This window comes from Alligator sinensis, unplaced genomic scaffold, assembly GCF_000455745.1.
Source record: "Alligator sinensis unplaced genomic scaffold, ASM45574v1 scaffold455_1, whole genome shotgun sequence".
Lineage (NCBI taxonomy): Eukaryota > Metazoa > Chordata > Crocodylia > Alligatoridae > Alligator > Alligator sinensis.
The window spans coordinates 26,527-42,567 of record NW_005842142.1 but is presented as its reverse complement, the minus strand read 5'-3'; the positions used below and the strand labels follow the sequence as shown (position 1 = coordinate 42,567).

Genomic DNA, 16,041 nt, shown 5'->3' with positions numbered 1-16,041 from the left:
GGTTCTGAAAATATTACAGCCTTTATCATAATGTCTCAATAAAATCTCTGATGTTGTAAAAATCTCTGTATTGACTACCCAGAGAAGATGTTTATGAAGAAAACATGCACATACTGGCAGTAAAACTAAAGGGAAGCTAACGTTAGCTTTGGGTACTCAAGAATCTTCTATAGCCATATGCTCACCAGGAAATAATTTGCTTATAGTATCCTTATAAATATTAAAATAGTGAAATAAAAAACTAAAACAGAGTTAGATAAATATAAAAATCCTTTGCTCCCTTAAAATTTTAATAATGGACTTCCGTAGAAAGCTAACCTATAGTCTTACACATGTTCCCTATTTGTAGATACAGCTCAGTCAGGAAATACTGTGAAATAGAAGTTCCTGACGGATGTAGCACTTGGCCTTAAAAGTCCTACAGATGTTATTAGTACATCAGAAAGTATAATATTTCCTAATCTAGGCCATAGATTTAATATTCTTTATAAAAATTTTACAAAGCTTACAGTCAATTAGTAATTTACATGTGTACTGTACTGGCATTGTTATTTTGTATCTTACAAGAAATACCAGTTCGTTCAAATTCTTGCAAAATATGTAAATAATAGTAGTTATTTGTTCCGTACCATGCGTATGCACTGATACCTGGGTTCTACTGGACCATTCCCCTAATAATTAGGGATGAACAGATGGTTTTTACCTAGGTCTGGATCTATTTGACCATATAGATTCAAGAATTTTATTTATAAAGTTTGAGTTTGCATTCTGATTAGCACAGTGTGCAAAACAAAGTGCAAAGAAAGAAAGAAAGAAAGAAAAAAATCTGATGAAAATACAGGCCAAAAATGAAGCAGGATGTAGGAAAAAATGGAAAATAAATATACAGATTATAAGAAAATGAACAGAGAAAGAAATTCAGAGGTTATCATTAAAAAATGGGAAAGGATATATAGATGACACATACGGGGTACCCATTAATGGTCTATTAGCTATTTTGGGTAAGATAGAGACAGGGCAGGACAAGGAACAAGAATGGAAGCAGGTCCTCTACTATTAACATAGCATGTCATAGCTGCAAAGTCAGTTTCTAAACTGTATTTCCCTAGAAGAAAACAGGCAAGGGGAAATGTTTATAAAATATAATTGTGGTTATGAGCATAATGCATCCAAACAATAGCTGTGTTCTTCAAACCTCAAATACAAACCAGGGATCAAAAGTGGAAGGTGACACACCAAAACTACATAGCCAAAGGCAAAAAACAGGGCATAATCCTGCCTGAACTGAGGTCAAACATTGCTGTTGACTTCAATGAGCCCGGAGTTTTACCCTAAGTATTCTGGTCTAAGAAAAAATTGAGATTTGTTCAGAGCAGCCCTTGAAGTGACAGAAACTGAGGAATGTAACCCTGAACATGAAGGGAAACTTCCTAGAAATAGTGAAAATCTGAATTAAATACATGATAAATTCTGGGTAAATTAAAAGACTGAAGGAAAAAATGTAAAAATACTATGTGTTTGGGATAATGTTTCACTTACATGTCAATTGCCATAAGGTACAGATACAATAATTTAGAGAAGTTGGGCAGTCACCAAGGTTACCTTTTTTTCCAATGGGCCTTTATGGAAAACTCTAAAAGTAGAAGCTTTTTTCCAATGTTTTATGGGAGCTAACCTGGTGGAGATATATTTTAAGATCTATTTTAAGAACTTTCTCAGCTGTGATGATGGAAGCAGGATTGTGAGGTCTGGAAGCTCTTAATTATGAACTGGCACAAAGGCAGCAGTTACAAGAAGGTCACCTAGCACTTCAATGAGGTATGGGCATGATTCGGCAACTGTAATTGTGACTGAGCATCCCTCTTCAGGATCCACACTGCTCACTCCACATGGGGAAGGAGCTAGGAAAAGGTGCCCTAAACATAGCCTGTCTACCCTCTTCCTGACTAGATAACCATGTCCAGTAGGATCACCTTTCCTGCAGTCAAAATCAATGAAGGCACATAATCAATTTTGGGACCTGGAATGTCAGAACCCTCATGGACAATTCTAATAGAGAATGCCCAGGGTACTGCACTGCAATCCTGGCCTGAGAACCCAGGTGGCAGCACATCAATGTTGCTGCACTGAGTAACACCTAGCGAGTAGGAGATGGGAAACTCAAAGAGCATGGAGGCAGCTATACTTACTTCTGGAAGGGTAGACAGGAAGAAGAATGCTGACTTCATCGAGTTGGTTTTAAATGAACTCATAAACAAACTAAACAAGTCTCCTATTGGAATTAATCATCAGCAAGGAAGGAGTAGGAAAGGTCAACTCCAGTGACATCCTCCTCTTGACAAAATGCATGGAACATGGGCTCATCACCACCAATACCCTGTTCCACCAGAAAAACAGGCACAAAACATCATGGTGACACCCATGATGTAAGCATTGACACCTGATTGACTATGTCATAGTTTGTGCCTAGGATCACAAAGATGTCTGCATCACCTGAGTTATGCTAGGAGCTGATGACTGCTGGTCTGCTCACTGACTCATCCACTTAGCTATGTCACTCAGACTGGCTCCCAAACAATGGTGGCAGCAGAAGCAATGCTGACAGAAGATCAATGTCAAAGGACTCAAGGACCCAATCAAGTGTAACTTCTTGCACCAGTGCCTCAACAAAAAGCTAGCAAATTCCAAATCAACAGGAATGGGAGAATGTTGGCAATGGTTGGGGTGCCTTCAAGTCCACCATCATCAGTGCCTGCAAAGAGACATTTTGATTCTCTACTAGGAAACATCAAGACTAGTTTGATGAGAATGACCAGGAGATACAAGAGTTGACTGACTGCAAGCACAAGGCCTTTTGTGCTTGGCAGAATGACAAACTCCAAGCAAAAGAAACTGAATCATCAACAAGCTAAGGCAGAGGTCCAAAGCATGATTCACAATATGAAGAATGGATGGTAGGAAGACAAGATGAAAGAAATTCAACATCTCACTAACATCCATGATATGTGCAGTGTTTTCAAAGCCCCTAAAGTTATCTATAGTCCAAGCACTCAGGGATAAACCCTTTGAAGCCTAAGGATGGAGGAGATCTGATCAAGGAAAGGGAAGCCATCAATGCCCATTGGAAGGAGTATTTTGAAGACCTTCTCAATTGAGACTATTGTTGACAAGAGTTCTCACAACTCCATCCTGCAACACCCAGTCAGAGATGATCTCAGAATCCCTCCAACCCTTGGTGAGGTGAGGAAAGCCATCAAGAAGATGAAGAACGACAAGGCATCTGGAGCAGATGGAATCCCCACTAAAATCTTCAAGCAAGAGGGAGAGGAGCTCATATCACAGCTGCATGACCTCATCTAAAGGATTTGGAATGATGAGGAAATTCCAGATGACCTCAGGAATGTCATGATTGTGACAATCTTCAAGAAAGGAGACAAGTCCAACTGTGGAAATTACAGAGGGATCACTTTGCTGTCCACCATAGGAAGGATCATTGTGAAAACCATCTCCTTCCACTTGCTGAAGAACTCTTCTCAGAATCTCAGTGTGGGTTTAGGGCATCAAGAGGCACAGCTGACAAGATCTTCACTGCTCACCAGCTGCAGAAAAAATTCCAGGAACAATATAAACTTCTCTACATTGCCTTCCTTGACCTCATAAAAACCTTCAGCTCTGTCAACCGAGAAACGTTGTGCAGGCTCCTTCTGAAATACAGATAACCACTGAAATTCACCACCACACTTAGCCTGCTCCATGATGGTATGTGAGCAGTGGTTTTCAGTAATGGATCTATCTCAGATCTCTTTAAGGTTAAAACGGGAGTTAATCAAGGCTGCATCCTCACTCCAGCACTCTTATTGATATCCTTACCATGATGCTACATCTGATCAACAAGCTTGCAGTCAGAGTGTAACTACACTACTGAACGAAGGGTAAGCTATTTAATCTCAGCCAACTCTGAGCCAAAACCAAGACCACCCCAACCTCAATCATCGAGCTCCAGTACACTGATGCTGTAGTCTATGCTCACTTGGAAGCAGAACTTCAAGCAATTGTTGATGTCTTTGCTGAGTCATACAAGAAAATGGAACTGATGCTCAATACTGAGAAGACTAAGGTCCTCCATCAACAAGCTCTTAATGAGCAGTCTCCAGCTCTGGTAATTCAGATTCATGATGAGACTCTTGAGAACACTATTTCCTGTACCCTGGAAGCCATCTCTTGCAGAAGGCTGACATCAACAAAGAAATCCAACAGAACAGCCTTTGGACACCTGAGGAAATGGGTGTGTGAATGTGAAAATTGCAACAACAGATCCAAAGCCAAGCTCATGGTTTATCAAGCAGTCAGGATCCCTACCTTACTGTACAAAGCTGAGACATGGAAACATACAGGAAACACCTCAAGTCATTGGAGAAGTACTGTCAGTGCTATCTGTGGAAGATCCTTTGAATTCAGTAGGAAGATAGACGCACCAACATTAGCATCCTCTCACTAGCAAACTCTACAAGCATCCAACATCAACTTTGCTGGGCTGGCAACATAGTCTGGATGTCTGACTCCAGACTCCCAAAGCAAGTTTTATTCTCCCAGCTCGGTCAAGGTGTACGCTCAAGAAAATGCCAGAGAAAGCACTTCAACAATGTCCACAAGGTCACCTTGAAAAAACGCAACATCAATTTCAACTCATGGAGGACTACTTCCCGGGACTGCTCCAAAGGAGGAAGAGTCTTCTGCGAAGATCTCAGTACTCTGAAACCTTATGACAACAAATGGAGATAGAAAAATGAGAGTGGCAGAAATGGCGTGTCTCTGACCAAATCAAGAGTCTGAAGCCACCCACCCCTCATAGAAACATGATTGAGTTCCAGCAAAGTCTGACGAGCCTCATCAGCCATCTTTGGACCCACAGATCAGACAATTATCCTCAACTGCAGTGGATTACCAAGGACAGATACAATAATTTAGAGAAACGGGGTATTCACCAAGATTTCCTTTTTTCCAAATGGGCCTTTAATGAAAACTCTAAAAGTAGAAACATTTTCCCAACGTTTTATGGGAGCTAACCTGGGGAAGATATATACTAAGATCTATGTTAAGTGCCTTTTCAGCTTTGCCCTGCCTTTTACTTCACCATTTAAGTTATATATAGCAAGCCCCAAGAATGAGGAAAATCCCTTTTTCAGGTACCTTTTTTTCTGTTGTATATGGTATCTTTATACTAATAATCATGGTCTTATGGAAGGTCCAGAAGCTACATGATATTCGGCAATAATGAAATATTTAACAGTTTTTGTGCTCGACTCTGTGAGGCTATACTATTTAAAGGAGAATAAATGTGTGATAAACTGGAGAGGCATGAGACAAATTTTAAATGGATACAACAGGCTCACCTTGGACTGCTGTCACCAGTTCTCTAGCTCCACAAGATCATTCACCCTTTAACCATGCCAAGTGTTTCCTTCTTTACCTCAATCTACATTTTTTCTTTAAATTATACTATCCATGAAGCCCAAGTATGGGTAATATTTAACCTTGGGTCCATACAGTTTTGAATATAAAGTCAGTGTTAAACTCTGATATTCTGAGATGTCCCTGAGTAAGAAATGGCAGTAGTTTTTACCCCAGGGAATGAGAAAGCTCTCAAATGCCCTCTGAAACTCATTTCTAGACTTAAGCAGCTAAATATACTGGACCTTAGATTCATAGATTCATAGATGTTAGGGTCAGAAGGGACCTCACTAGATCATCGAGTCCGACCCCCTGCATAAGCAGGAAAGAGTTCTGGGTTCAGATGACCCCAGCTAGATGCTTATGTAACCTCTTCTTGAAGACCCCCAGGGTAGGGGAGAGCACCACCTCCCTTGGGAGCCCATTCCAGACCTTGGCCACTCTGACTGCGAAGAAGTTCTTCCTAATGTCCAATCTAAATCTGCTCTCTGCTAGCTTGTGGCCATTAGCCTTTAACCATATGAGTGGCCCTTCTCTGGACCCTCTCCAGGTTATCCGCATCCCTCTTGAAGTGCGGCGCCCAGAATTGCACGCAGTACTCCAACTGCGGTCTGACCAGCGCCCGATAGAGGGGAAGTATCACCTCCTTGGACCTATTCGTCATGTATCTGCTGATGCACGATAAAGTGCCATTGGCTTTTTTGATGGCCTCGTCACACTGCCGACTCATGTTCATCTTGGAGTCCACTAGGACTCCAAGATCCCTTTCCACTTCCATGCCACCCAGCAGGTCATTTCCTAGGCTGTAGGTGTGCTGGACATTTTTCCTCCCTAGGTGCAGCACTTTGCATTTCTCCTTGTTGAACTGCATTCTGTTGTTTTCTGCCCACTTGTCCAACCTGTCCAGATCTGCTTGCAGCTGTTCCCTGCCCTCCGGCGTGTCCACTTCTCCCCATAGCTTTGTGTCATCTGCAAACTTGGACAGAGTACATTTCACTCCCTCGTCCAAGTCACTGATGAAGACATTAAAGAGTATCGGTCCAAGGACCGAACCCTGTGGGACCCCACTTCCCACACCCTTCCAGGTCGAAACCGACCCATCCACCACGACTCTCTGGGTGCGACCCTCCAGCCAATTCGCCACCCACCAGACTGTGTAGTCATCCAAGTCACAGCCTCTTAACTTGTTCACCAGTATGGGGTGGGATACCGTATCGAAGGCCTTCCTGAAGTCTAAGTATACGACATCCACCCCTCCTCCTGTGTCCAGGCATTTCGTAACCTGGTCATAAAAAGAGACTAGATTGGTCAGGCATGATCTGCCTGCCACGAACCCGTGCTGGTTTCCCCTCAGCATAATTTGTCCTGCCGGGCTCTCACAAATGTGAGGCTTGATAATTTTTTCAAAGACCTTATAGCCACTGCACTGTTTATATGGAAATGCTATTTCAGACTATTCTGGTAGCTGTTTTATAGTTAGTTGTTTTAATTCCCTCCTTCCAAGTCCTGTACAATTAGACTCCTGGTAACTAAGGACTATACCTTTGCATAAGAAAGAAAAAATATGCCCAGTAAGTATTTTCAAGTCTCTAACATTCTCAAAATAAATTTTATTCTAAAATACATGACACATTACATTTATAAACTGTTCAAAGTATATTCAGTGTTCAAAGAATATTGCAGTTGCTAAGAATTAGGAAACTCCAGAATTAAGTTTATCTGTGCAACGTTCATTCTTGGTGCATCTACATGAGATGCTTACTGCGAGTTAACCCAAATACACCATGGAGTAGCATTTTCATGGCAGAAACCATGCTAATAGCCTACTGCACAGTGTTATTAGGCTAATGGGCAGTAAGTGTCACTAAATCACTTTTCATTCCATCCAGGAAGAGCACACAGCAACTGCTGCAGCTTCCTTAGCCTGACGAAGGGTTTTTGAACCCGAAAGCTTGCTTAATAACTATTCTCCAACCATTTGGGTTGGTCTAATAAAAGATATCAAATTCACCCAAGGAACCTTGTCTGACTAAATCACAGTAGCACCAGCACACAGTTCAGTAACTCTAGTTACTGCACATTCAATTAGTACTTTATTAAGGAAGTACTAAACTAAATTCACAGTAATTAGGGTACATTAATGAACATGTAGACACACCTCTGAATATGTATTATGATACAACCTTGCACTGCACAATAAATTATTTTTTCCTTAGGATTCTTGTCATGCTCGGAGAACAGAATAGATGGTGCTCGCTTAAATGAGCATCTATACAATATTTCATGTTGTGTTCTCATTTTTTCAATGTGCAGCCCCAGACTTTATTTACAGCAGACCATTCAAACCCTGCTCTGAAGACAGAACTATGAATTTCATAGGCTTTGCTAAGGCATCATTATTAGATTAGTAAAGATATTAAATATTATAGAATACTTTCAATGCAAAACTTCTGGTAGTTAAGGGTGTGATTGTAGGTATGCTTTTACACCCATTTTACAGATCAGTATCTGTGGACCTAAGGCATACATAAATGTAGGTAAAATTTTTTTGCTTGTTTTAGGTGATCAATGTTTGTGATTTGGACCTGTTCTTACATTGTACTTAGCAGTAGATAGCACTTAGAAGGTTCAAAGCACAATTCTCAATGATCTGAGTTGCAGCTAAAAGCACAAGATCATAATTTGGACATCTAAAGCTGAACATTCATTTAGTACCACCTGCAAAACTTTTGAGTTTCCCAGAACCACAAAAAACCTTTGCGACAAGGACAGAATTAGAATCCAATTCTCCAGGGCTGTTTTCAACCACTTTGACTATGAGATCACCCTCTCTCTTCTGGAAACTCCCTGCTTCATTCTTGACATTTTTTTCCAATTTCTGAAACAAATGAGGCAGGGGTTCTGCAGACAATAGCCCCCTACAACCCTGATTCATCCAAAGAGCACAACCCATTCCAAAATGATGCAGAGGTCCTATGAAAAAACAGTATGAAGTCATATGGTTATAAGTTGTGTCACAATGTATGCAGACAAGGGTACCTGCATTAAGGTTGCACAGGCAACCTTGCTTCTGGCATTTGATAACTCCTTGTGGTAAACTTTGCAGCCATCAAGTTCATTTAATGGAGGTGGGGGAATGGGATAGGATTTGTATATGATTTCCTTGATTTTTTAAAAGAAAAAAAACCCAACAAAAAGCAAACAAAATTCCATTATGGGTCATCATATCGATACCTGCATGGTCCAGTGGCAGTTAGATACTTTTGCTCTACAACAGAAGCCTCTGCCCCTTGAGCTAATGGAGTAACTGACTGCAGTAGCTAGTTGTTATCTCTTTTTTACAGAAAAACACTTAAGGTGATGAGATGCATGCTTTGCCACTGGCTTTCATAGATATTTGCTGGAAGAACAGGAATGTACGACTCATGAATATAGAGTTCCATTTTGGATTGTGTGATAACCTTCTTTCCTATTCCCCTGAACTTGGCTTCTTCTGACCCCAGCCTTTCCAGCCTATTCCTGTTCCTCCAGCCCTGCAAGCCTCTCTTTTCCTTCATCCCCTGCCTCCCCCCACTGTGCTTCTCATTCTGGTCTCACTGTCCTTACCCAGCTACTTCTGGTCTGTGCCTCTGGGCTCCCAATCCAAGTTACAATCTTTCTAAACCAACCTAACTTTTAGTCTCCTTCACCTGATTCCTCATCTTAGTTTCTGCATCTATCCAGCTCTCATCTATTTAACTTCTCATATAATTTCCATGGGGCTTCCATTCAGATGCCCAGTACCAGATTCTCATTTCATTCAGGTTCCTTGTCCTAAATCCATTCTCAGGGTGAGCAGTAGGGCTGTGCAAAGCTTCAGTCCCTGATTCGATTTGACAGAGATTTGGCCTGATTTTGTGGCCAAATCTCTGACTCCGAATTGAATGAGGACAACCTTTAATCTCTCCGAATCGAATTGGAACCCTCTGAATTGATTCGGAGAAATTCAGAAAGATTTGGTGATTTGGACATGGACACAGTTTTAACTGTGTTTTCTACACACCTCAAGGTACCAGGCAGCTCGTCAATGCTGAGATGCTAGGGTGGATGGAGTGTCCCACAGGAGCACGGGGGGCTCACCAGAGCACTCAGCAGCAGACCAGGAAGTGGACCAGAAGCACTTCTGGCCCACTTCCAGGTTCACTGAGGAGTGTACAGGGCCCCCCCCCACCCTCGGCTCAGCCACCAGTGCCTCCAGGGTCTGGGGGGGGGCACCCCCACAGCCAATCGCCAAGCCAGGGGGCATGGGAGGGCCCCCCTGTGTGCTCCCTGGCAGACTCAGAAGTGGACCGGAAGTACTTCTGGTCAACTTTCAGGTTTGCCTGCGAGCATGTGGGGTTGCCCCCTGTGCTCCTGTGGGATGCTCCATCTGCCCCACCATCACGAGCTGCACCTGGTACCTCAAGGTATGTAGAAAAAACATTCAAAGCTGTGTCTATGGCCGAATCACTGATTCTTTGAATCAGCAGTGAATCTTCAGATTCAGATTCAGCCAAATTGAAATCGGGGACAGTGATCCGAATCAACGAATCAAATCAGTGTCCCCGATTCGGGCCAAATCTGAATCAAATAAGGCCTGTTTCACATGCCCCTAGTAAGCAGCTCTTCTTCAATGTACTGCTTTGCATACTAGAGGCAGTAAAATCCTTCCAATAAAACGTTTTCCTTGCCACTTAGCTTCCTCTGCTGCAGATGCTGCTCTTCCAATAATTATCTGCCCACTTGCTTCTCCAGAACAGTATCTTTAAAGTCACTGCATCTTGGGCTTCAGTCCCATGGCCCTATTGACTAATACAGCTTGGATCATGACAAATGTACACTTCCACATCCTTCACACAATGGGGTGTCACTGTTAGACATTGTTCAACAATATCTTTTGTTCTTCACATAAAGATTCTGCCTAGTGTACATTTATAAACTCAGTGCAGAAACAGGGATTAAGTCATGCTCTAGAAAAGAGTAAGCACTGCACTGGAAATGCTGAATGGATAAACAAGGTTTCAATGTCACTTTTGACCATGAGATTTTTGTTTTATAGAAATCCTATTTACAATACTAACTAGTGTTTGCAGTCACTGTTATTCGTTGGCAGAGGAATATGCAGTCCAACAAACATTTAAATAAAGCAGGTAAAAACATACCCTTAGAGCTTAATAAAAGTTACAACTCTTAAAAATAACCTACTGAGTATTCTGTAAAGTCTGCACAACTTCCTTTCCAAAAGCACCAAATAAATGAGGGGCAAAGGGGACCAGCTACTGTTTTAAAAACCTTACTGTGTTTCTGGTTGCTGAGTTAATTTTAAAAAGGCATAAACAGTAATTATACAGTTACAGTTGGCATCTGGTAGAACTTGACAAAATTTTGTTGGGAAATATAAGAAACATCATTTACCATCCAAAATCAAGTCAATGTATGGCCAGTGCAAGTAGAAAAAAATATTGTATATCTTTCTCTTTTAAGTAAAAGTAAAGGTTTCAGTTTCTTTCATATGTCATAAGATCAAAGCAGCATGTCCACATTACACAGCCAAATCTGCAAGATAGTCTAGGAGTGAGACCAGCCATTAAGCAAATAAAACCTGGCCTGGGGAGGCCTTATTTTCTGCCTTTGATAAAGTGCTTCAAACCCAGTTTCCTTTGTACAGACAAACAGATCATCCATTTCACCGGATAAGATTAAGTGTCATCACCTCTCTTTCACTGTGTAATAATAAAAGTCATGCTGCAAAAAGAAAAAACCTTTTAAACCTTACTCAGGCAAGAACAGAAATTGTGACCTTTGATGCCTTATGTGTGAAGTGAAAATATACAGTTTCAAGTTACAGAGATCTTCAATTTACTTTCTTTTGCCTGCTTTATAATTGAAAGGGATGCTATTTCCATTGAGAAAGAATGGGATCTTGCTCACATTAAAAGAGAAAAAAATTATTAAAAATCCAGTTTTAAGAACAGTGTTTATTTCTTAGTGCACTGAAGCTTCATCACTGGTGTTCACTGTGTAGCTTAAATGTCTACTTTCCAACACAGTTATAAAGAGCAATGTATCAAAAACGTAGTAACAAATACATTAAGCACTCCTTAACAGACCAGTGGAAAATACCACAATCTTAGCAGTCACACTGCTAATACCCTATGCACTTGTCTGTATTGCAAGATCATACAACACATTTAGAAAACACATTCACCTCTTCTGTTGCACAAAAAAAAATCTGAAAATTGACTTGCTGGGACCCATGAACAGAAGTTTTACCTATTGTATTAAATAAATATTCCTTCAGGGGACTGATTTTTCTACATGATTTCATAACTTCAGTCCTTGTAAATAACACTCAGATGAAGCTTCACATTGAAGAGAGTCTCAAAAAAGTAAATGTACATCTCGGTTATAATTTAGGTTGCATACCATAACATAGTTATAGATAAAAATTAACTAACTGAGAGTGCTTTTAGTTTATGAACTCTCTCTCACAAACACACACACTTTCAAGAATCTATTTCTGAAACTTCACAAACACAGTCACATGTACACACTGAGTGGTGATATGAAATAGCCATCATTCATGTTTCTTTTAAAAGTCTATGACTGCACAGATTTCTCTCCTTCTCAAGATGGAATAAATTGTTACCTTTCAGAAGAGGAATCTTCCGTTGAACAAGCACTTCTGTGGTTGGCACCTGCTCTTGCTGCTGTCTACCCAGGTTTCCTTCACTGCCAGCTCTCAAAATCTTTTCCCCTAAACTAATTTTTCTCAATTTTTTACTGTTAAGTTCCTCTTTCCTAGATGGAGGCACTTTAGATGCTGTATTAGTAGGTAAAGGTCTAGCCAAGCGACAGGGTTTGGACATTTTGAATATGCCGGAATATTACCTGCTCCAATTGCAAAGGCTAAAAATCCTTTTCAGCTTTACTTTTCAGCAGACAGGCTCTGGAGTTACTCTGTGCTGTGCAGCTGGATTTAAAGTGCTGCACTGCCAGTTCGATCAGATTTAAACAAAAGGCACTGGGTGGTCACACAGACAATTTACCAGACCTGTGGAATGTAAACGTGTATTAGAATGAAACAGATGACTCTGCTCCAGTGGTGAATTCTCAGACTAGCAGTGAAGAGCAGTTGCTCTATCAGGGATTGTAAAAACCTCCTGACATGTACAGACTAGACACCGGGCAGCATTAAAGCTGAACTAGAAAGCCCCACCTACTCAGGTAAAATAACACAAAATAACTCAGATGCATGGCTAACATTTGAATGAAGTATATTATTCATTCCATTTCCAGATATCAATTTCAAACAAATACTTCCTTGTTATAGTAGATTTCACTGTTCTAAACCAAGAGTTGACTGTTTAAGGATTGTACACTAATTGTTGTTAAGAATACTTATTTTTCCTACGGTTAAGCATATTTAGAGCTGCAACTGGATTAAATGATGTCTAGCAGATCTGCTAATTCAACAAAATACAAGGGGAGCTGACACTGACTGTCATCTCACATTTAAAAGGTGGCTCAAGTTCCTTATTATTAACAAAGTAATATTTATCCCGATAACTGGATACAATAAAAGTAGTACCATCCTGTAGAATTCTATCCATTACCCTTTCGCGCACTGAGTTTATTCTTATATATGCACAGAAAAAAAGGTGACCTTTTCAACACCAATGATAACAATTTTCCACCTTTGTCTCCAAAGAAATAATTTTATGACCATAGGCTGTTACTTCAAATGTAAACTACTGGATGCTCTCCTTTGAGACAACCTAAAGCAAAGTCTATATGAATGTTCTCTGCACACCCTGTGTCTGGAACTGGTTGCAAGATTCAAAGAATATTTGGTCACAGAAGCAGAAACCTTCAGTCAAAATGCCAACACCTGAATTTTCCCCATCAATTCTCTATAAAGTAAATCCATGTGAACCAGAGAAGCAGCCACAGGTATAATGTCAGAGTTACAATAAAGTCTAGAAACTGAATTTAAAAAGCATTTTTTTTTGGCACAAACAAATGGCATTTCACATCAAGAACAAAAACCTTGTGGACCATATTATTCCACACCTAGAACCAATATTATCTCAGATAGATCCACATTGAATAAGTAATCATTTACAGGAAATGGTTAGGGAAATACAACATATATTTTGCTATATGGAAAATGTTAAAATATAATTTCTTGACCATCTGGGAATTTAACTTCATAATCTCAGTGCTGATGAAGAAAGATTTTTTTTCACTGAAATTTCTTGGCTTATATTTAAAAAGGAAAGGCAAATATCATATCCTTCATTAAAACCTATGTACTTATGCTTTGTGAATGAAGTGTGATGTACTCATCTGTAAAATGCCTTACAATAAACAAGGTCCTCTGCCCTGCAGAGTCCACAATCTAGTCCAAAAATGTATAGATATGGGAAGGTAGCTGGGCTGCATTAAAAGCAAATGAGTAACTGACTGAGTGATAGTACTGTCTGCATTTTGAGAATTCAATGAGTTTGGTAATTTATTTCATTTAAATATAGAAACATTTTGTTCTGTGATAGCAGTGGCTAGTCTAAGAAACCATATGGAAGACAATATTTCCATATAGGAATTAGAAGGATGAGGGAAAAAAAGAAATATGTTGGTCTCACTTAAAAAAAGACAAGGACAAATTAGAAAGAGTCTAGCAGAGAGCAACAAAAGTGATTAGAGCCCTGGAAAACATGACTAATGAAGAAAGTTTGGTTAAAAGACCTGGGATTATTTAGTTTGGAGAAGATAAGATTGATGGTGGACTTGATAACAGTCTTCAAATACCTGGAGGCTAGTTATATGGAGGCTGGAGCTAGATTCTTCTGTTGCTTAGGATGTCCCTTCCAGCCTCACTTTTCTATGAATCTATGGCTGGATGAGGGTAGCATTTTCAGGAACAAGCAGGCTGATGTAAGAAAAAAGAGATAGGAAGTCAGAACATAAAGGAGGAAGTTGGTCACACAACTAAAGTAAGTGAAAATAACATGGCAAGGGACAAAATCATGAAAAACAGTGAAATATGCCATAGTTAATTTGTACAGGATGTGGAAAATACATTTTTAATTTTGTTTTGGATGTATATAGATTCATAGATTGTAAGGCCAGAAGGGACCTTGGAAGATCATCGGGTCCAGCCCCCTGCACCAAGCAGGAAAGATAACTGGGGGTCAGGTGTCTAGTCTCCTCTTGAAGATTTACAGGATAGCCAATTGCACCACCTCTGGAGGGAGCCTATTCCACAGTCTGGACACCCTGACTATGAAGAAGTTTTTCCTAACATTGAGCCTGAAATGGTCTTCCAAGAGTTTGTGGCCATTACTCCTGATTTTCCTTCAGGTGCCCTGGTGAACAGTTGCTCACTGAGCCCTCGATGTACTCCCTTAGTGTAGTGGTAAGCTGCTACCAGGGTCCCGCTCAGCCTTCTTTTCCTCAGACTGAAGAGTCCCAGATCCCTCAGCCTTTCCTCATATGGATTGCCTTTTAAGACTCTGATCATATGGGTGGTTCTTCTTTGGACTCTCTCAAGCTTGTCCACGTCCTTATTAAAGTGTGGTGCCCAGAACTGGATGCAGTACTCCAGCTGCGGTCTCACCAGTGCTGAATGGTGGAAGAATCATAATCTTGGCTTTGCTGGAGATACATCGATTGATGCATGCCAGAGTATTATTTGCCCTACTGGCTACAGCATCACACTGCCTGCTCATATTCATAATGTGGTCTATTATTACCCCCTGGTCCCTTTCATTTGTGGTGCTAGTCAGTTTGGTGCCACCAAGCCTGTAGGTGTGTTGGAGGTTGCTTCTCCCAAGATGGAGCACTTTACATTTCTCAATGTTGAACTTCAACAGGTTCCAATCTGCCCAACTTGCTAGCCTGTCTAGGTCCTCCTGTAACTGTAACCTATCTTCAAGCGTGACCATGCTTCCCCATAACTTGGTGTCATCTGCGAACTTGCCAATGAGCTCTTCACTCCCACATCCAAATCATTAATAAAAATGTTGAAAAGTGCTGAACCAAGCACTGACCCCTGTGGGACACCGCTGCCCACTTCTCACCAGGATGAGACAGATCTGTTCACTATGACTCTCTGGGTTCTGTCTTGCAGCCAGTTTCTCACCCACCTGACTGTCTTGGAGTTAAGCCCATAATCCTCCAATTCTCTCGCAAGGACACTGTGGGATACTAGGATCAAGCCTTTTGGAGGTCAAGCTACAGTGTCAAGCTGCTCTCTCATGTCCAGGTGGCAAGTTGCCTGGTCATAGAAGGTTTATATATATAGAGAGAGAAGATTTTACAATGCATTTTTATGTATACCTGCCTAGAGTTGGTTGGCAGCAAATAGCAAATAATCTTACCTCTGTTTTTTGCAGCAGATAAAGATGTAAAAACTATAACCATTACCTCTTATGAGTATTTTTAATATTCTACTTTGTTTTGCAAATATCATTTTTTGAAAATCTTCTACTAAGGGTAGAAGGCTGTTTTTTACAGAATTAAAATATTCTGTGTTTAAGGATAGTTATTAACTATTGCTGATAACATTTA

General features: G+C 40.6%; 1 protein-coding gene across 1 annotated transcript in view; it reads right to left on the bottom strand.

The window, feature by feature from the left end:
* Positions 1-14,353, bottom strand: part of KIAA1217 (KIAA1217 ortholog) — a 403,141-nt gene extending 388,788 nt beyond the window's left edge. Inside the window, exon 1 of the mRNA XM_025206131.1 lies at positions 14,281-14,353. The gene's annotated coding sequence lies outside the window, so the exon portion shown is untranslated. The remainder of the gene's footprint in view (positions 1-14,280) is intronic.
* Between the last annotated feature and the right edge of the window lie 1,688 nt (positions 14,354-16,041).